Source organism: Ambystoma mexicanum, chromosome 6q, assembly GCF_040938575.1.
Source record: "Ambystoma mexicanum isolate Mex_15411 chromosome 6q, UKY_AmexF1_1, whole genome shotgun sequence".
NCBI lineage: Eukaryota > Metazoa > Chordata > Amphibia > Caudata > Ambystomatidae > Ambystoma > Ambystoma mexicanum.
In genome coordinates, this window is record NC_090937.1 from 1,379,400,379 (window position 1) to 1,379,422,475 (window position 22,097).

At 47.6% G+C, this 22,097-nt stretch overlaps 1 protein-coding gene across 1 annotated transcript in view; it reads left to right on the forward strand.

The window, feature by feature from the left end:
• Positions 1–22,097, forward strand: part of HTRA3 (HtrA serine peptidase 3) — a 403,425-nt gene that overhangs the window by 365,672 nt on the left and 15,656 nt on the right. The gene's annotated exons all lie outside the window — the stretch shown is intronic.

Sequence of the window (22,097 nt, forward strand, 5' to 3'; positions counted from 1 at the left end):
CAAGCTATATATATATATATATATATATATATATATATATATATATATATATATATATATATATATATATATACATATATATGCATATATGCTAACCAGGATGCACTAAATACAATCCTGCACGCATCTAGCTCTTACATTGAGGAGGAGAATGGTACTGAGTAAATAGTTTGTTGACATTAGATTATCAAGAGTATACTTTACTACACCACACTGTTGCTTCTTCCAGAATGGTTAATGTACATATTTTCTGAAATAAAATGAATGTCTAATTCCAAGTTCAGTAGGAAAGCTGTGGGTATCTTCCAATCTCTGGCTCAGACAAATATAAGCTACTAATTACGATTAACTTCTGTTTGTAATTACTTCATTATTGTTTTACTGTCACCGATGCACTTATTGTCTGTAACAAACATTGTGATAACCATGGGTTTGGGCGTTATATAAATGCCATAAATAAATAAAATAAATAAATGGAGTAGGGAATGAGGGAGAACCCAGTGGGAGGTGCTGGCATCATCAGTGTAGCCTAGAATCTAAAGGTAGAATACGAGTGGAGAAATGACCTCCCATCCCGCAGAGGCTTCCCTAGATGTTAGTGGTATGGAAATGCAGATGGGTGAAACAAAGATTAAGACAGCCACTTACAAATATAGACCAATGCTAAAGAGCAGATCATGTCTGCCTATTGATAGCAATAGGTGCTATTTATTTTACTTGCAATGGCTTACAAATTCCATGACCATGCACGAAACAAGTCCGTTTATGTTGGACACTGTATCGATAGTCTTTGAAATTCAGCATGCATTTTAGGGGAAGCAATTTCTCTTTGTCCGACTAGTTCGCACACATAATTCTGCAAAATAAATTGAGCACTTTCATTCAACATCTAATTTTCTTTAGTATAACCATGCTCAGGCCAACGCCTATAGGCAGTATAGTTTATAGAGGACTTTTTTATTTTTATTTTGTTTTTTTGGCCCATTTCTCCTCACTAGATAATTCCAGCAAAACATTTCTCAAAATGCATAATGACAAGAGTGGAGGAGTGGGCACAGGACAATAAAATAATGAAATCTTCGCAGGCAGGCTTTAGCTCGGTTTACAGTACGGTTGATAATTGTTTTATTCTGAATAAACTATTTGGGAAATATTGTAGGCGTAGGGGAGGCAGAATCTTGACAGCATTTCTAGATCTTGAAAGGCGTTCGACTCCATTAATAGAAACATCTTTTAGCGCAAACTACTTTAAATAGGCACGTCAGTGGGTCTGCTGAAGCTAGTTCAAGTGAGTTCTGCGGATACAGGGGCTTCGGTAAGATATCTTAGTTGAAGCCCTGTAACGCTGTTGTTTTCTACCAACAAGGGTGTAAACTGGGCTCCCCATTGGCCCCCCTATTGTTTATTTTATTTATGTCTGATTTTGATTCCTCTCGGGTCACATAAGATATGTATCTACCAAGTCTGAACAAAACGTGATACAGTGCCCTCCTCTATGCCAATGACACTTGCTTTTATTGATCTAACACCAAAGGGGCTCGAACAAGGGCTCAAATATGCCAATAACTACTTAGAGAAACACAGCCTGAGATTGAATAAGTCATAGACTAAAATAGTGGTTTTTCAGCAAGCCAGGTAAAGCTTTTAGGTGGTTCCTAAATGGGGTCCTAATAAAGAGGTAAATTCCTATTTGTACCTCGGACTTCGTTTCGTCAGGAACGGATCTTGGGCTAAATATATAAAGCAGCTTACAGAGAGATCTACACTTAGACTTAAGTGGCCTTAATGCTTCTACTGTCTATATGGAAGCTACAGACTGGATAAGTGCCTGGAAGTTTCCTCTATGATGCTCTATGGAAGTGAAGTTTGGGGTTATCAGAACTGCAAATAGTTGGTCCACAATATATTCTTGTGCAAGATAACGGGGCTCCCAGCAGGAACGCCCTTATGGCCGAGGTGTGGTTGATGAGTATAAAATCAATGTTGTATGTATGCTATTTAACTTATTTCTCAAAAATACGTCTAAGTTTCCTGATTAACCATAATGTGAAGAGGGGGAGGGGGTCTATAGAGATGAAATTCTCACCATGCAATAAAAAATTTAAGTGGTATAACACTGCCAATATATTCTGGCACACATGTTGGGGCCTTTTTAAATGCTGGCTCACTGACCCTTCTTAAATCTATTAAAGATATGATGGGCTGTAAGGCAAATGAGTTAGACATGCAAAACATAATCTCTTTGCCCTCTTTGGCTACTTACGCTGAGCTTCATAATTTCCATTTGCCAGTTGGGAACTTTTTAGATCACCATCCAGTCTTAGGATTGTGCTGCAGAAGTGCATCCTAAGTGCATCCTAAGTGGACTGTTGGACTGGGAGATCCAACACTAAGCTTGTTTGCCTGCCTGCCTCCTTCCTTTGGAAATCTGCTACGTGGGAAGTCTTAGTCGCCAAGAGGAAGCTGACTTTGTTTGTTGCTTGCCGCAACACGCTGGAACTGGACAATACTACTGTCAATCTCCTGCCGCACCTCCAGCTGGCTCCAGGTCCGCCCCTTCATTTCCCACCCACCGCCCTCCCTCTTCCTCCTCCACTTCCTTTAATTGCACTGGTGCACGCGCATCACGCGCGCGCATCCGAAGTGCATCCTAAGTGGACTGTTGGACTGGGAGATCCAACACTAAGCTCGTTTGCCTGCCTGCCTCCTTGCTGTGGAAATCTGCTACGTGGGAAGTCTTAGTCGCCAAGAGGAAGCCGACTTTGTTTGTTGCTTGCCGCAACACGTTGGAACTGGACAATACTACTGTCAAGTAATGACCTTGCTGCTTAGTTTTTAAGTAACTTTAAGTTTAAGTTCTCGCCGCGGCTTTGCCGCAGCGTATTGTAGCAGCTGTGTGTTTACAGCGTTCCTAAACGCTTTTCATTTACCGTCTTCTCTTTCCGTTCTCTTTGCAGTCTCCTGACCGCACCTCCAGCTGCCTACAGGTCCGCCCCTTCATTCCCCAGCCACCGCCCTCCCTCTTCCTCCTCCACTTCCTTTAATTGCACCGGTGTAGGCGCATCACGCGAGCGCATCCGAAGTGCACCCTAAGTGGACTGTTGGACTGTTAGACGATGAGGCGGCTGGGGTGGCAGTGACACTATGTGTGTTATAATTCTGCAACTTAAAAACCCGTCCTTTGTGTGAGTGATTTATTGTTAAATTGCTACTGACTATCACTGCGAGATACTTGTTGTACCTTTACTTATATTGATCATGGCTGAGGGGTTACACAGTGTCAAGAAAAAGAAAATCTATTACACCTAAAAAAAGGAGAGATTGATTGTACCAATGTTAATCCCTACTCAGACATAACCCCAGTACCATGTACTCGGGAAGAGGATTCGGAAAGGAAACCCAGCCCTCGATTCCATTCAAAGCAACCTTCCTACTTTTGATAACCCATTGGGGGCTATTAGTCCAGCAACTGGCACCGAGCTAAAATGTAGCACCATTCCTGCTTCTTTTGAGTGCATCAAGGAAGAGGATCAGTTAGCTCCTCCGGTATCCAACGAAACGGCCGCTTCGCTGGCTAACCCTCTGTTGGAGGCTAGCGAACGACCTGATGCTATGCAAACTCATATGGAAGCCCTTGATGAGCGAGCAACAGAGGCTTCCAAGGAAAACATTATTAAAAAAAAACAATCTGTAATTACAATTGGGGAGAAATCTGTTCCTAGCGCGACTAGAAAAATTATAGACTCTAACATTGTACTGGTGTCTATATCTGTTAAAGAAGCCAATAAAATCTCCCCTATGGGCTGGGGAAAAGATGTTTCTAACCTAGATTTGAGTCTAGATAAGGAGGCCATAAAAAAGAAAATGGGAATCGAGCATTTTGGTACTTTCTCTGCTGACTTTTCCATGCTTGCCGCAATTGAGACAGAATTGGGAAAGAGAATTAGACTTTCACACGAACCTTCCACCCCAGTAAATAAAAGCAAATATGGGATCGAAAATGTGTTTCTATATAACAGTCCACAACCATATGCATACTCTGTGCCTCCTCACTTTAGCGCTAAAAAAAAGCGCGATTGTTAGGGATGCCTAATTCTCAGAGAACTGTAAATGTTGGAGGGCCTTCCACCTTAACGAATAGCTCCCCTATATTTGAGAAATCACAGTTCTATTCCAGTCAACCTCCACAGAATTCTGAAGGCATAGGGGCTTCCCATTTTGACCCAAATGAATCCATTAATCATGGAAACGCTTCACGGCCCAACTATGCCTCAATTGAACAACAAAAATGGAGTGACGAGCAACAGCAATCCCTTGAAACTTTTCCAGTCATGACTCGAATTTTAAATTTACTTGACAAGGGTCATGACCAAACTCATGAGGAAATGAAAATTTTACAGATGCAAATGTCTGATCTCATAAGCACTCTTAGTAAAATGGAGGGTATGCTATTCGCTTGTCATATGTTTTCTTCTTTAATAAATAAAACTGATTTGAAGTCCTGTTCTCAAAATATTGCTACCCAAACTAAATCCTTTTCTGAAGTTGTAGCTGAAGGATTACCATCTAAACCTGTTACAGAGAAGGTTATGAATACTCAGACTCCGAATGCGATAGACAGAAATACTTCTGATGTTGCTGTTTTAACAGCCCTGGTGAGGGAGATGGCTACTACCCTTACCACGCTTTCTAACCAATCTATCAAAGTAGCCACTTTGCCCATTAGGGCAAAGGATGAGGCTTCATTAGATAGTCCTTCCGCACTGACCAATCTTATTGATCTTATAGGAGAGGACTTTGTTCCTCAAGAAATAGAAAAAACAGTTAACAATGATCATCATCATGTAAATCCCCCATCTTTACCCCAAACAAAAAAACAAAGAAGGGCTCTAGCTCGTGCAGCAAAGCGTGATATCTCGAACAAAAAACAGAAAAGTAAACAAGAAAGAAAATCAAAACATAAAGTTGATAAACACAATTCACATATGAAAGATATCTGCAATCTTTCAGGGGGAGACAATATCATTGATTTGAATCAGTTGAACGAAGAAGCTAAGGCTTTGTTGAACCTTCCAGAATCCAACCTGACTGTCCAACCACTTAAAAAAATCAATAATCCTCTTACTAAAAAAAGAAAAAAAGGTTTGAATCTAAAGCTAATGAAGATCTTATACCAGAATCTTCGAGAAATGATATAAAAAAGATTGGACTCAAGGGAAAGAAAGTGGAAGTCAGAACGGACGAAGGAACTGTCAACTTTGATGTGGCGTCTAACTCTAACTCAGAGGCTCCAAATCAAATACAATCTGTTCTCTCAAACTTTTATCCTATGCTCAAAACTAAAAAGACTGTGAAAGTGATTCTAGGTAAAGAGAATGGGCAAAGGGATAATTTATCTGCCAACTGTACAAAAAACCCAGGAAAAATCAAATCTATTACTACAATTGGAGGGCTGGTGAATGCGCCTGCCATAAAATCATCAGTTTCGGGTGTTGACTATGATGATCAGTCTGCCAATGAAGGGGCACCAAAATTAGAGCAATTTAAATCTTGTGCTAATTCTTCCAATTCACACTGCTCTCAAGTCAATGAGATCCAAAGAGATAAACCATGCAACAACGATGGGGCATCAGGTTCCTCCAACCAGTCATAATAACATTGATCTAAAATCCGCTACAATTATGGGCTGGGAAAGCGAAGAAGCACGATTCGACAAGGCTCATGTGAATCGTACATTTATGATGACTGTTATTCAAGATATCCCTGCCCTGCGGATAATTAGATCTAATGACATTGACTGGGTGAAATTAGCAGCTATAAATAACAACAGAATGATCTGTAAATTTATGTCATCATTTATAGTGAAGCTGCTATGGGAACACATAGAAGATTTAGGGGCCGATTCATGGAACAAACGTGCGCCGAAAATCTACGCGCAAGCAGGCGCAAGCAGGCGCAAGCAGGCGCAAGCGGAAAAAAACAGGCGCACGCGCACGCTTGCGATTCATGGAAGTCCCTGCGCGTGCACACCCTGGGATGTGCGCCAAACCTGTGCATGGCGCACAAGTCACTGCAAGATCCCGAAAGGCGTGCGCGACGCGCACAGTGAAAGCGCACAACCTCGGCGCATATACCAGAAAGTAGGCGGGACAGGGGGCGTAACGCGCGGAATGGGGAACAACGCGCGAAAATAAGGGCGTAACTGGGGATGTACTGCAGGGAAGCAGACGGAACGCCCACACGCACTCGAACCACACGTATTCATGGAATCGAATAGGGCAAAGCCACGCACAGCCAAAGACACGCACAAGCCGAAACACGTCCGCCACACGAAGGCAGGCGGTAGCGTCCCTGCGCATTACAAAAGTGGCAACATACAGCAATTGGGCCTGTGCGAGCGGGCTACGTGTATTTCAGGGGTTCGCGTGAACTTTTTCACGCGATCGGGCCTGGGGGAGCGGGCTATGTGTATTTCAGGGGTTCGCGTGAAGTTTCTCACGCGATTGGGCCTGGGCGAGCGGGCTACGTGTATTTCAGGGGTTCGCATGAACTTTTTCACGCGATCGGGCCTGGGGGAGCGGGCTACGTGTATTTCAGGGGTTCGCGTGAAGTTTCTCACGCGATCGGGCCTGGGGGAGCGGGCTATGTGTATTTCAGGGGTTCGCGTGAAGTTTTTCACGCGATCGGGCCTGGGGGAGCGGGCTACGTATATTTCAGGGGTTCGCGTGAAGTTTCTCACGCGATCGGGCCTGGGGGAGCGGGCTACGTGTATTTCAGGGGTTCGCGTGAAGTTTCTCACGCGATCGGGCCTGGGGGAGCGGGCTACGTGTATATCAGGGGTTCGCGTGAAGTTTCTCACGCGTTCGGGCCTGGGGGAGCGGGCTACGTGTATATCAGGGGTTCGCGTGAAGTTTCTCACGCGATCGGGCCTGGGGGAGCGGGCTACGTGTATTCCAGGGGTTCGCGTGAAATTTCTCACGCGATCGGGCCTGGGGGAGCGGGCTACGTGTATATCAGGGGTTCGCGTGAAGTTTCTCACGCGATCGGGCCTGGGGGAGCGGGCGGGCCTGGGGGAGCGGGCTACGTGTATTTCAGGGGTTCGCGTGAAGTTTCTCACGCGATCGGGCCTGGGGGAGCGGGCTACGTGTATATCAGGGGTTCGCGTGAAGTTTCTCACGCGATCGGGTCTGGGGGAGCGGGCTACGTGTATTTCAGGGGTTCGCGTGAAGTTTCTCACGCGATCGGGCCTGGGGGAGCGGGCTACGTGTATTCCAGGGGTTCGCGTGAACTTTTTCACGCGATCGGGCCTGGGGGAGCGGGCTACGTGTATTTCAGGGGTTCGCGTGAACTTTTTCACGCGATCGGGCCTGGGGGAGCGGGCTACGTGTATTTCAGGGGTTCGCGTGAAGTTTCTCACGCGATCGGGCCTGGGGGAGCGGGCTACGTGTATATCAGGGGTTCGCGTGAAGTTTCTCACGCGATCGGGCCTGGGGGAGCAGGCTACGTGTATTTCAGGGGTTCGCGTGAAGTTTCTCACGCGATCGGGCCTGGGGGAGCGGGCTACTTGTATATCAGGGGTTCGCGTGACGTTTCTAACGCGATCGGGCCTGGGGGAGCGGGCTACTTGTATTCCAGGATTTCAAACTTTCTCACGCGATCGGGCCTGGGGGAGCGGCCTACGTGTATTTCAGGGGTTCGCGTGAAAAAGTCGATCGGGCCTGGGGAGCGGGGTACCACTCACAGTCTGCCTTGCGTGTAGAAGAACGCGTAGCCAACACCCGCTGTGAAGTAATAGCGTGTGAACCCCAACGGATGGAAAACACACGCACCTCACGAAAAGCACGTACAGAGCAGTGTAAAGGCACGCGGGATCTCCAAGCCCTGCCAGGGCAACGCCCATGCGCAAAACATCACAGACGCGCTTACGCTGTAAGGGCCTTTGGTCCAATGAAATCGCGTACGCGTGCTGACGCGCTTATGCGCTAAGGGCCTTTCCTCGATTTTCACGCTGACGTGCAGGATTTTCACGTGCCAAATCACTCTGTATCAAGCTGGCCACGCGAAAACACACGGAAGACCACGCTCCTGCCCAGAAGGCCGAACTACTGCCCCCCAGAACCCCGAGCACGCTCCCACCTGCCATCTGCTGCTGCCTGACTGCCTGCTGCCCACGTGCACTGCCATTTGCTGGCTGCACATCAGCCAGGGGTGCTGTTGCTGTGACCACCCCTGCTGGAACCGAAGACTCCCGACTGGGATTCCATCGCTCCACAGCCCAGCCCCAGGACCCAGTTGCCCACCCACTCCTGCCTCTGGGGTTGTCATGTCGGGGCAAACACCATCTGTGACCACTGACAACCCCCGGCCAGAGAGGCAGAGGGGCACCAGCTTCAGTGCCACCAAAGTTGGTGTCCTGGTGGAGCAAGTCCTGGGGCAGTATGATGCCCTCTTCGGAAGTTCCCGCGCCGACAAGGAAGGACGGACTCGGATCTGGACTGACATCGTGACTGCCATCAACGCGGAGGGGGTGGCAGTCCGCGACTTACATCATGTCAGGAAGCGCTGGGAGGACTTCAGGTCCAGGACCCTGAACAAGGCCCGGCGCCTCTTGAAGGCAGCAGATGCCAAGGGGCGCCGGGGCCACTTGTCGGAAGAACAGATGAGGGTCCTGGAACGCATATCCCCAGCGCTCCACATCCAGGTCCTAGAGAAGCAGACCCGTCTGGAGTCGAGCGGTGAGTGTACATGCATCTTGATTGTGAGCAGTGCGTGTGGTGATTATTCAGTAGTGTGCAGGTTGCACATCTGTTTGTATGGGGTCGAGTATGGGTGGGGGTGTACAGGGCCGTGGGGCTGACACATGCGAGGGCTGTAATGTGTGAGACATGGATGGTGCTTGTGTGTGTAGGCTTGCATGCCAAATGCAGTTGTGTGGGCACACATGTTTGGATGAATGTGTATGTAAGTAGACATGTCCGTGATGTCACGCATGTATGTTGTTTTCGGCTGCATGTATCAGCACTGTGTACATGTGCATGTGTGTGTATTTGACAAGGGTGCAACAGTGATGCAACATGGATGCATGTGACAGCGGTATGTGGAAGCCTGATTGGCAGATGTGACATGGATGCCCGTCTGAACAGTGCGACACTTTGCAGAGGTGTACACATCCATGCAAGTGTGGTGGTGTGTGTACATGTGTGGTGCACTTCCTGTGTTGCATGTGATGTCTGGCTCACCTTTGGCTGCTCATGCTGTTGTATGTGTATGGATGGTGGTGGCAGTTGCGATATGGCTGTGGTATGGCTCATGTGTGCGAGTTGTGATGACATGTGTGTTGGGGATTGTGATGACATGTCTGAGGTTTGCCAATGCCACTCATGTACAACTGTCATGTGTGTATGTGTCCATTGTACAGTGCCCTGATGCCTTTGTTTTGTTTCTCCCTGTCTGCAGCGTCAACTGATGAAGAGGGCGGAGAAGGTGCTGTGGAGCACAGCGGCGGGGATCCCACCGCCAGCCGGAGACGCAAGGCCCGGCTCCCCTCCCAGGTTGTCATCTCGTCGGGGAGTGAGGAGTCCGGTGCCGCGTCCCAGGCCGCAGCTGCCAGGGGGAGGTCCAAGAGGCGGAGGTTGGAGTTGGACTCCTCGGCAGCAGAAGGGGCAGTTGGGACCCCACAGGGCCCAACAGGGGAAGATGGCACGGAGTCATCCAGGTTGGTGGGGGGTTTGGTGGAGGAGGAGGCCGTGCAAGCACCAGAGACGGGGTCTGGAGGTGGGTATCCCACTGGTGCTAGTGGTGCAGTGCAGGACCAGGGACAGGAGGCAGCACAGGCCGCCGCGGAGGTGCCTGTGTGCAATCCTGTCCCCGATCCTGTCCCTGCATCATCTTGCACCAGCAGGGATGCCTACGTCCAGACCCGTTTTCAGGCAGGGGATGAGCTCACGTCAACTGGCCTTCCTCTGCCTGCGGACGTGGCTATCCAGGTCCGGGTTGAGCCTGTCCTGGCTGGTGTGGCGTTGCGTCAACGGGCCATGCGAGGTGACCTGCAGTCTTTTCATGGAGAGACTGCACGTCATCTCGAATGGCTCGTTGACCACGTCAGCCTGCTGGGACAGGTCACCCAGGCCGGATTCCTCCGTCTGATGGGGCTTGCTCCGACCCCCTCCTCAACTGGACCCCCTACGCGCCAGTCGTCCTCTGTGCCATCTTCCCACCCATCAGTCACCTGGGTGCCCTGTGGAGCTGCCTCTGACGGTGCGGCCAGGCTGGTGGAGGAGGCATCCCTGCCACAGTCGGGAGTCAGACGTCCAGCAGGGGTGGCCACATCTACGACTGCACCCCAGCCGGCGGAGGATGTGCAGGCAGCAGGAGGCAGTGCACGGGCAGAGGCACAGCAGCAGCAGCAACGTGGTGGGAGCCATGAAGGCTCGGGGCCTTCGACATCGGAGGGGCAGGCATCGGCAGGAGGGCAGGAGGACCCAGGACAGAGAGTGTCTTCCGTGTGGCAGCGGTTGGGCCACGCCATAGATGCGGAGCGGCAGCGGGCGGAAGAGGCACGGCTCACAATGGTCAGGGCGGAGAACTCCATGCGGAGGGCCCTGAGGCGGGCCGAGTGCCTCGAGGCAATCCGCAGGGGTTTGGAGGTGGAGACGTCGACGGCCCTGCGGACCCTCGGGGCCATGGAGGAGGACCGCCTCCGGGACATTGAGGAGTTCGATGATGCCCTGGCCCGGAACATCCACAAGTGAGCCGTGAAACTAGCCCGCTGCACTTGTACATAGTTTCTAGGTAGTGTTAGGTTTCATTTTTGTTTTTATTTTATTTGGACCTTTCGGACATTGGCCACATTTTTGTAGATAGTTTATTTTATTAGTGTAGTTAGATAGGTTTCCTTTATTTTGTTGGGATAATGGACCCTGGATTGTTCCCATGTACATAGTTGACAGTTGGATTGTATTTTTTTTTCTATTTTTAACCATGGAGCAATGGCTTTCTTTTTTATTTCCCATTGGATTTTGTTTTGTGGACATTGACTTTGGACATTACTTTGGATTTTTATTTTTGGTTTTGCTTTTTTTGACGGACATGCTTCTATTCATTTTTGTACATTCACGTTTCTGTTTCTTCATTTTTTATTCTATTGATGTTTCCTTTAATACATATTATTTTTGGTGAACTTCAATGTGTGGTATCTCATTGGTTTCATGCATTTCATGATATGCTGCAGTCTCTACCTCTCCTGTCCCCTCCCAGGCCCTCTGCACTGCACTGGCCTCGCACTTCATCTCAAAAACTCAGGACATCCTGTCCTCGCTCTCCTCCTCCCTCCCCCCTCCCTCTCTTCCCGGCTCTTCCTCCTGCTCTCTTGCAGCCGCCCCTCCGCCCTCCTTCTCTGCTTTTCCACCTTTTTCTGCTGATGAGGTTTCCAGACATGTCCGATCTATGAAAGCCTCGTCTAAACAGGTTCACCCCTGTTCCTCCAAAACCATCAAGGACCACATCGACTCCCTGGCTCCTGCCCTGGCTGTCTTTTGCAACCACTCATTCGCCTCTGGAGTCTTCCCATCCCCCCTCAAGCACTCCCTTGTGCACCCCCCCCTCAAGAAACCCTCTTCCGACCCCTCCTGCCCGGCCAATTATCGCCCAATCTCCATTACTCCCTTCCTGGGTAAGCTCCTGGAGAAACTGGCCATTTCCCAGCTTAACCTCCATGCTGAATCTGTTGGTAATCTTCATGACCATCAATCCGGCTTCAGAGCGGCTAGAAGCACGGAAACTGCTCTCCTGAACATCCGTGAGGACCTGCTCCTGAACCTCGATTCCAACACTCCCTGTGTTCTCATTCTGCTCGATCTCTCCTCTGCCTTTGACACTGTCAACCATGCCATCCTGCTCAACTGTCTCCGTGATAACCTGGGTATCACTGGTCAGGCTCTGGCATGGCTGACTTCTTTCCTTTCCGGTCGACCCTCCCAGGTCCAAATGGGCTCCTTCCTCTCTGACATCTTTTTCTCCACCTGTGGTGTCCCCCAGGGTTCCAACCTCTCTCCCTGGCTTTTCAACCAGTATCTGGCACTCCTTGCCCACCGCATCGCCGCTCTCTGCCCCTACTTCCAGTGCTATGCCGACGATACCCAGCTCATTTTCAGGCTACCCTCGGCCTCCTCCTCTCCTTCCCTCATCTCCGACTGTCTGTCTGCTATCCAGGAATGGTGTGCCGCCAATGACCTCTGCCTCAACACCAGTAAGACTGAGATTCTACTCATCGGCACACCCACTCCCTCCTTCCCTGCAGCTCTCTGGCCGGCCTCCCTTGGCCCCCTTCCTGCCCCTACCTGCAAGGCTAAAAACCTTGGGGTCATCTTCGACTCCACACTCTCCTTCTCTCCTCATATATCTGACGTCTCTAAGAAGTCACACTACCAGCTGCACCTCCTCAGAGGTATTCTTCCCTTCCTCTCCTTCCCCCAGAAGCTCACTGTCTCCCGAGCCCTGGTTCTCTGAAGGCTGGACTACTGTAACAGCCTCTATCTTAATCTGCCTGCCTCCACTCTCCGCCCTCTGCAACTTATCCAGAACAGAACTGCGAGACTTGTCCTTGGCCTCAAGCCCAGGGACCGTATCTCTCCAGGACTGAAATCCCTTCACTGGCTCCCAGTGGCTGCGAGGATTAAGTTCAAAACCCTCTGCATTGTCCACAAGGCCTTCTGGGGCCAGGGACCTAAATACCTTCAACTCTCTCTTCCTAAATATCTTCCTTCACGAGCCCTTCGCTCATCCGTCTCCAACTCCCTCATGGTCAGCCGCTTCTCGAAGCAACGAGCTGGGGGTAGATCTCTCTCCGCAGCAGGGGCCTCCCTCTGGAACAGCCTTCCTGCCTCCCTGAAACTTGAGGAGAACCATCTCCGGTTCCGGAAGCACCTCAAAACCTTCCTCTTCGCTTCTGCCTTCTCTCTCCCTCTCCCCTGCTAAACCTGCTTAACCCCCCACTAAATTCAGCACTAAACCTGCATCTGGGCCACTCTCAGCAACCTCGGTCCAGGGCCCAGCCACTCTCCACTTGCACTGCCTCCCTGGCTCCCCTTGCACTGTGGGACTGTCACTGTACCCTACAGCCCCCTTCCCAGCACTTGCTCTGCACTTACCTCGCACTTGCCACCAGCTGGCCCTTTTTATTTATTATTTATTAATTATTATTTCTTACGCTACTTACCTTGTACTGCACTTTCCCCCCCACCTCCTCCCCCTGCACTTCCTCCTTTTCCCCTTACCTCTGCACTTGCGCGATCTGAATGACACCTGGCCTAGTAGGATCGTTTGTCTGTCTTCCCCTTGTTTCCCTCCCTCCCTGCCTCGTCGCGCCTTGAAACACTTGTGTATAGGCGCGTTACAAATACCATATCATATCATATCATATCATGTGTTTTGAGATTCACTGACACCTATTGGGTGTAGGTGAGGGAAATGTGTTTGTTTCGGAACTTGCAATTGGTGTTCTGTGATGTAATTGCAAATTATGAGTGGGTGGATGCAATACTCGGGTGGGTGTTTTGCATTTGGAGGCTGACCATAGGGACCAGGGATTTAGATTGTGATGACATGTTGGCTGGGGAACATGAGTTGCACATGGGTGGGGGCCTACTGGCATGTTCCCCACAGTGCTGGGAGGTGGGGATGGTGGGGAACATGAGTTGGACATGGGTGGGGGCCTGCTGGCAGGTGCCCCACAGTGCTGGGGGGCTGGGGGTGCAGGGGTACATGAGTTGGACATGAGTGGGGGCCTGCTGGCAGGTGCCCCACAGTGCTGGGGGGTGGGGGTGCAGGGGTACATGAGTTGGACATGAGTGGGGGCCTGCTGGCAGGTGCCCCACAGTGCTGGGGGGTGGGGTGGTGGGGAACATGAGTTGGACATGGGTGGGGGCCTGCTGGCAGGTGCCCCACAGTGCTGGGGGGTGGGGGTGGTGGGGAACATGAGTTGGACATGGGTGGGGGCCTGCTGGCAGGTGCCCCACAGTGCTGGGGGGTGGGGGTGCAGGGGTACATGAGTTGGACATGAGTGGGGGCCTGCTGGCAGGTGCCCCACAGTGCTGGGGGGTGGGTGGGGGTGCAGGGATACATGAGTTGGACATGAGTGGGGGCCTGCTGGCAGGTGCCCCGCAGTGCTGGGGGGTGGGGTGGTGGGGAACATGAGTTGGACATGGGTGGGGGCCTGCTGGCAGGTGCCCCACAGTGCTGGGGGGTGGGGGTGCTGGGAGACATGGGTGGGGCCTGGTGGAGGCTGCCCCTGGTGGCTGGGGGGTGGGGGTGGTGGGAGACATGGGTGGGGGCCTGGTGGTGGGTGCCCCTGCACTGCTGGGGGGTGGGGGTGGTGGTAGACATGGGTGGGGGCCTGGTGGTGGGTGCCCCTGCACTGCTGGGGGGTGGGGGTGGTGAGAGACATGGGTGGGGGCCTGGTGGAGGCTGCCCCTGGTGGCTGGGGGGTGGGGGTGGTGGGAGACATGGGTGGGGGCCTGGTGGAGGGTGCCCCTGCACTGCTGGGGGGTGATGGGAGACATGGGTGGGGGCCTGTGGAGGGTGCCCCTGGTGGCTGGGGGTGCAGGGGGACATGCGTTGGTGGGCAGTAGTGCAAGTTGACATGTGGGTTGGCTGGGGGGCATGGCCATGGTGGATGGGGTGCCTGCAGGACATGTGCAGGGTAGGCCCCTGTGGTGTGGGCCACCTGCAGGGGCCGTGGAGGGTGTAGAGGGAACACCTGGGAGGACCCACACGTGCAATTTACGTGTGGTGCTCCCCGCGCACCCCTGTAATACACGTACCCTGATGGAATCACGTGTCGAACTTCCCCCGCACCCCGACATACACGTACCCTGATGGAATCACGTGTGTAACTTCCCCTGCACCCTGAAATACACGTACCCTGATGGAATCGCGTGTGGAAATTCCCGCGCACCCCTGAAATACACGTACCCTGCTGAAATCGTGTGTGTAACTTCCCCTGCACCCTGAAATACACGTACCCTGATGGAATCGCGTGTGGAACTTCCCGCACACCCCTGGAATACACGTACCCTGCTGATTTCACGTGTGAAACTTCCCCCGCACCCTGAAATACACGTACCCTGATGTATCGCGTGTGGAACTTCCCGCGCACCCCTGAGATACGCGTACCCTGCTCGCACGGGCCCAATCGCGTGTGGAAATTCCTGCGCACCCCTGAAATACACATACCCTGCTGAAATCGCGTGTGTAACTTCCCCTGCACCCTGAAATACACGTACCCTGATGGAATCGCGTGTGGAACTTCCCGCGCACCCCTGGAATACACGTACCCTGCTGATTTTGCGTGTGAAACTTCCCCCGCACCCTGAAATACACGTACCCTGATGGAATCACATGTGGAACTTCCTGCGCACCCCTGAGATAGGCGTACCCTGCTCGCACGGGCCCAATCGCGTGTGGAAATTCCCGCGCACCCCTGAAATACACGTACCCTGCTGAAATCGCGTGTGTAACTTCCCCTGCACCCTGAAATACACATACCCTGATGGAATCGCGTGTGGAACTTCCCGCGCACCCCGGAATACACGTACCCTGATGGAATCGCATGTGGAACTTCCCGCACACCCCTGAGATACGCGTACCCTGCTCGCACGGGCCCAATCGCGTGTGGAAATTCCCGCGCACCCCTGAAATACACGTACCCTGCTGGAATCGCGTGTGTAACTTCCCCTGCACCCTGAAATATACGTACCCTGCTGATATCGCGTGTGGAACTTCACGCGCACCCCTGAAATACACATACCCTGCGGAAATCGTGTGTGTAACTTCCCCCTCACCCTGGAATACACGTACCCTGCTGATATCGCGTGTGGAACTTCACGCGCACCCCTGAGATATGCGTACCCTGCTCGCACGGGCCCAATCGCGTGTGGAAATTCCCGCGCACCCCCGAAATACACGTACCATGATGAAATCGCGTGTGGAACTTCCCGCGCACCCCTGAAATACGCGTACCCTGCTTGCACGGGGCCAATCGCGTGAGGTACTTCCCGCGCACCCCAGTGATACACGTAGCCCGCTTGCTGTGCTGGTACAGGGTTAGCGCAGCCCTTTGCGCTGGATTGGGTATATTGATGGCTTTTCCCTGCGCGAGAGGCGTTCTTGGGGGCATAACTGGCGCTGCTGCAGGGTCGCTGCGCCACTGTGCGCCACGGCTGGTTTTGGTGGCTGGAATCCATGAATATACTGTGCGCGGAAATGGATTTTAGCGCACGCAGCTGGCACAGGGATTCGCACGCGCACACTGTGCGCCAGCCGCGTGCGCCACTTGTGCGCTGAATTCTATGAATTACCCCCATAGCATCTATTGGTTTAACCATTTCTATTTTCTATCTAGAAATCATGCCTCCTCCCATTGAAAGCATAGTGGTCAGTTCCGCTCATGGTACTTCTGCAAATTTTGACGCTGATACCATGAAACAGTTTATGTCATTCATGTCAGCCCTAAAGGAGATGTCATGGAGGGATCCTATAAATGCTCAGCCTCCCAATAAACCAAAGGCAATGAGAGATTCTTAGCCTGTTTAAGCTACACATTATCTCGTGGAACCCTTGTGGTATAAATAATTTTAAAAAATGGTATAGCTTAAATCAGCTCCATAAACTTGACATTATATTCATTCAAGAATCTATGAATCTAAGCCTCTTTACTATACAGGGTTATTCCTCCTTCGTTCAGGTTGCGAAGCGGGGGTCCTGTGGCAGACCCTCAGGTGGGCTTGCCATACTTATCAATACCGCTTATAAGTGTTCCACTGAGAGGTTCAGCAGTTCTGAATCTATTCTCGCTATTATCTTGAAAGATGATGTGGATCCCTCCATCATTCTTCTGCTGATCTGCATCTATTGGAATAAAATCACTATGTCGATTGAGAACATCTTGGACGAAATGAACGATGTATTAGAAAGGGGTCTGATTTTCTATCCTTCAGCAAGAATCATTGTAGGTAGCGATTTTCATTGTTTCTGTTATGATTTAAGTGATCAAAGTTACGAATTATGGAATAAGCACTCGTTAACCTCAAGGAAGTTTGGGAAACTATGGAGTACCTTCTTCCTTGACTGGGACTTGCAAACTCCTTATTTTGCTTCTGAAACATACTCTCATACATGGGCAAGAGGTAGCTGCAAATCTTTCATTGATTATTTTTTTATCTCTTCGAAGTTATACTCGGCAATAGATGTTCTTAAAATCATTAACCCAAACCTAGGAGATCACATGATTGTTCCTTTGTGCTTAAACATTCCTATGGCTCGCTTTGACGACAACCTCCTTTTATCTTTGGCAGAATTTGACCGTTACCACCATACAGTAAGGTGGAACCCAAAAGTTTGTTCTATATTTATTAAGAATCTGGAACGTGATCCAAACATTTATTCATTTCCAACTTTCTTTGACTCCTCTCTACCGAATTTAGATTCCCTAAATTCCTCTAGAATCCAATTTCATCTTAGTTTACTTATACACTCCCGTAATCAGAATGTATTAGCTATTCACACTCATGCTCATAAATTCAATTTACAAGTTGCATCTTTAAAAGCGGAAAAAAATCATGAGGTTCGTATACTCAAAAAAACTATTTCTTCTCCTGTGATTTGTGGGAAATGTATAAAATTGGTGAAGCAACGCTATCGAAACAAGCTGAAATGGCTAAAAGGAAAATTGCATTATGCAGACAACCAAAAAATATTTTACCAACTACTTAAACATGACTCTAGGAAAATATGGAGTACATTGCGCTCTCTTACTTCCGATGCCTTGACCCAAATTGAATCTGTGATTCCTGCCGAAATATGGGTCACATACATTAAGACCATATATCTCATGCCTGAGAGTTTCTGTTCCCTACAGGGTGGAGAGCCTCACCTGCGCTTAGATCATAATCTGACATGGTCTATTGATGATATTGTTGATGCCATTGGCAAACTTAAAGCAGCTAAAGCGCCAGGCCCTGATGGTATTCTATCATGCGTATATAAGTCTAACCCTGGTTTCTGGGCTCACATCCTCAAAATAAAATTTGATTTGATCCTGCATACGGGCACAATTCCTTTAACCTGGTCTTCAGCCTTGGTCATCCCGGTTTACAAAAAGGGTCCCCCTGACTGTCCCTTTAATTATCGACCTATTGCTTTAACTGACTCTTCATCGAAGAACTTTTCTATTCTTCTTCTCCATCAACTACAATCCTACATTCATGCTAATGATCTGCTTTCTATCTATCAGGTAGGATTTAGAAAACATATAGGTTGCCAGCTTAATGCTACCATTCTCTCTCACCTCCAAGCCCACAATTATGTTTCTTATTCTGGAACAGTATATATGGCTAGCTTGGACTTGACTGCAGCCTTCAATTGTGTCATTCGTGAAATTCTATGGAAGAAAATGATTGAACTGGGTATTTCTCACCAATTGGTTGCGCTGATCGCATTACTCCACAAAAATACGAATTATCGCATCCGCTTGACAAAAGAAGGTGCTATGACCGACCCTATTGCGACAGATATCGGAGTAAAACAGGGCTGCAATATGGCAGCAGTGCTATTTAACTTATACCTGTTGGGTCTGGATGCAAACTGGCTGGCTGGGGAATGTTTTCCTGTGAAGCTTGGTTCTTTGAGGATGGATTGGTTTGGTTTTGCGGACGATCTGCTCTTTTTGGATAGAACCCCTTTCGGTCTTCAACGCAAATTGAATTTATTTGCAGAGTTCGCATATAATCACAATCTTACTCCTAATCCTACTAAAACTTTAATTTTGATTTATTCCAATAAAAAATTGCTCAGTCATCGATATTCCTGGTTTCTAAATGATATCAAAATCGAATATTCACCTATGATGCGATACTTGGGATATCCTTTGACTGACCAATATTCTCTCACTATGTGGAAAGCTTATCTTAATAAAAAAACAAGAATAACAAGAATTCTGTCTTCTCAAATGAAACTTATTTATCACAAGTATTGTATGTTTTCCCTCCTACCTTTAATACAATTTTATTTGCAGAAGGTGGAACCCATCATTCTTTATTTTTTGGACATATGTACTTATGATCTTGATGCTTATCTAAATATTCTTCAGGGTAAACTATGGAAATCTGTTTTGGGGCTATCACTTTGGATACCAAATGTTATGATTTGCCATGAGTTAAATTTATTACCATTATCTGTTAAGCATACCTGGCGAAGCATCACTAACTTAATCAAGATGCACAATCCTCCAAGGAATACGCTCTATATTGCATTGAACAAATTATTGTGTGAATCGCAGATCAAATCTCTTAAAATTTTGTCTGATAAATTAACTAACATTCTTTCATTGATTAATGAAACTCCTATGTCTATGAGTATGTGGTTGCCCAGCCAAAAACTTAAATTCCAAAGATTATACTGGTGTAAAATGCTTGACAAAATGGGCACCTACTCATCATATAAAGAATATAACGTAGTCCGGGGAAAATGGGGATACAGACAAAAATATTTAGCACAATTCCCTTCTGCTAATTCAAGGAAAATCTATATGCGATTTCGCTTAAATCAATTTCATATTCGAGAGCGAACTAAACACTGGGCCGGCAATTCTAAAAGTTATAACGACACAAGATGTCGCTTTTGTAAAAATCATAGAGTACCTGAAACTTTGAAACATCTTGTTTGTTTTTGTTTTTGTTCTTATTTTGAGAGATTTCGTGTTCAGCTCTTTGAGCATTATTACGCGAATTCTGAGCTTGCAAAGGAATTGTTATGGAAACGATACATGGAAGGTTCCTGCCAAAAACGTATGTTTTGTTTCATCAAACTGTTAGAAATAATAGATATTAAGTTGGCGGAAGAATTACCGCTGGTTTAAAAAATAGCAATTCTCTAATATTACCTAATGCTCCTGGTTTCTTAAAATTTCTAATCTTAACGTAAACATGGTCTATATTCCATGTGTTTAATGTTATGTGTATTCCAGTATTTGTATTTAAAGATATTAGCTTTGTATGTGTTATATTTGATGTGGTTTTGTTATTTGCTGTCTTTTAATTGTCGATTCGATATGTAAAAACATCGGATGATGTAATTTTGTCTGAGCATGAACTAGAACACATTCATTTGTTGTGGTTGAATATTGGAAATGTTTTTCCTTTTCCTTGTTTATATTTTTTTATCTTTTTATATACATACATTTAAAATGTAACCGTTTTTTTTTTGTTTTTTTTATTTTGAATTTTTTATTTTTTGCTATTGATCTGTAAAGGTTTTGTTTCTAATAAACCAAATACAATTAAAAAAAAAATTGTGCTGCAGATATAAATGTACTCCTGCTTAAGAAACACTTGACATGGATAGCAGACTCATATAAATATACGTGTGTGCTCGGCCACAATAAAGACCTGAGGCCCCTTTTGTTGATCTGCCCACGCTATCTAGCACCTTGAAAGAGTTTGCTCCGACCGTTTTTCAAAAATGTAATAAGCTGAAAACAGTTAAAGAAGTATTGCGCTTCATAATGAACTATGGAGAATCTGACATTTATAATCTCGTTGAGTAGGTAACTGTAGCTTTGACACTCCGAGCTCAATGTCGATAGCACACTTGCTTTTATGAAGGCTTTAGCCTGGTTGGATTGCTTGACCTATGTTTTATATGATGTCCCATAGTTGTTTAAAAAATTGTATTTTTTTTAAATGTTCTTCTATTTTGTCACAGTGGGATGTTTGATTGGTTTTTAACCATTGTGATTGTGGGGTGTTTTGGGCTTTTAGACTGTAAGGGAGGCGTTTTGTTATTTATTGTATATTGTGTACTATATTTGTAAATGGGAAATCCAAAAACAAAAAATGCATATGATGATATAGAAGAATTTATTTGTGTTCAGATTCACCCACTCACGCTATATCATCATTTTGTATGACACTATAGTTAGTTATAATTGAGATGGGTTTTTATTTTATACAGCGCCCACTGTCAAATGAAACATTTCATATCCTCACACTTTTGGCATCAATTGTGATTTGAGCCCAGCTCTCTTGGTTCTACATTAAATTCCAGTTTTAATGGCCCTTCAACAACTAATCACTTTTGTTTGTTCAGTAAGTACCCATGCAAAGTACATATTGAGTGGATGTTCACCCAAAGGTTACTTTGTATTAGTTTGCAGAGTGTTTAGTGAAGGATAAAAAGGAGAAAGAAAAAGGGAAAGGGTTGAAAAGGGGTGTGAAAAAGTCAGGTCTCAATGGCTTGACAAAATATGAGCTAGCCAAATAGGGAGTGAAGGAACTACAGGGGGGAGTTTGAGATTCTGGTGGGTGAAGGAAGCCGAATAAATGAAAATTCCCTAATCCACTGACTACAAAACCTGGGAAATATCATTAGGTTGGCAGAGCAGTGTCATAGGAGTAAAAAGAAAACTGTGGTAAGATCCATGTTTAAAGGTACAGTTAATGGACAATCTTCCCAGAAAGATTGATAGGCTAAGCAAAGCATCCTAGATTAAACATAATATTTGATTTGCAACCAGTGGAGTGGTGAAAGACATGTATGATATGGTCAAAGCGAAAGGTCCTCGTCAGAAGCCAAGCAGCAATATCACATGGAAAAAAGACCAAACATCATATAAGAAATTGCCATTCAAACATGATACAGTTAGTATATATCAACCCCAAGAATGGACGGATAACGGAAGAGAATCTATTTCTGCAGACAAATGAGTAAACCCTGTAAACTAAATGTGTTAAAATGCATCTGTGTTGGTCTCAATGCCAATGCACATGAAGGAAAGGCTATACACTCTATTTCTAGTTTAATATCAGCGTGCTGACTTAAATAACACATTTATTTAATTAAAATCTGACAAAACCTTACAAGTACACTTAACTACTTTATTTATTTATGTATTTATTTATTTATTTTGCACCTACTCACTGGAATGCCTTACCTCCCACTATCCAAAGTGAGGCCTCCCTCCTCGCTTTCAGCAAAGCAATGAAAACCATCCTCTTCTCATAGTCCGTCGTAGCAGCATGAATAATAGACCATAGGACCCACTG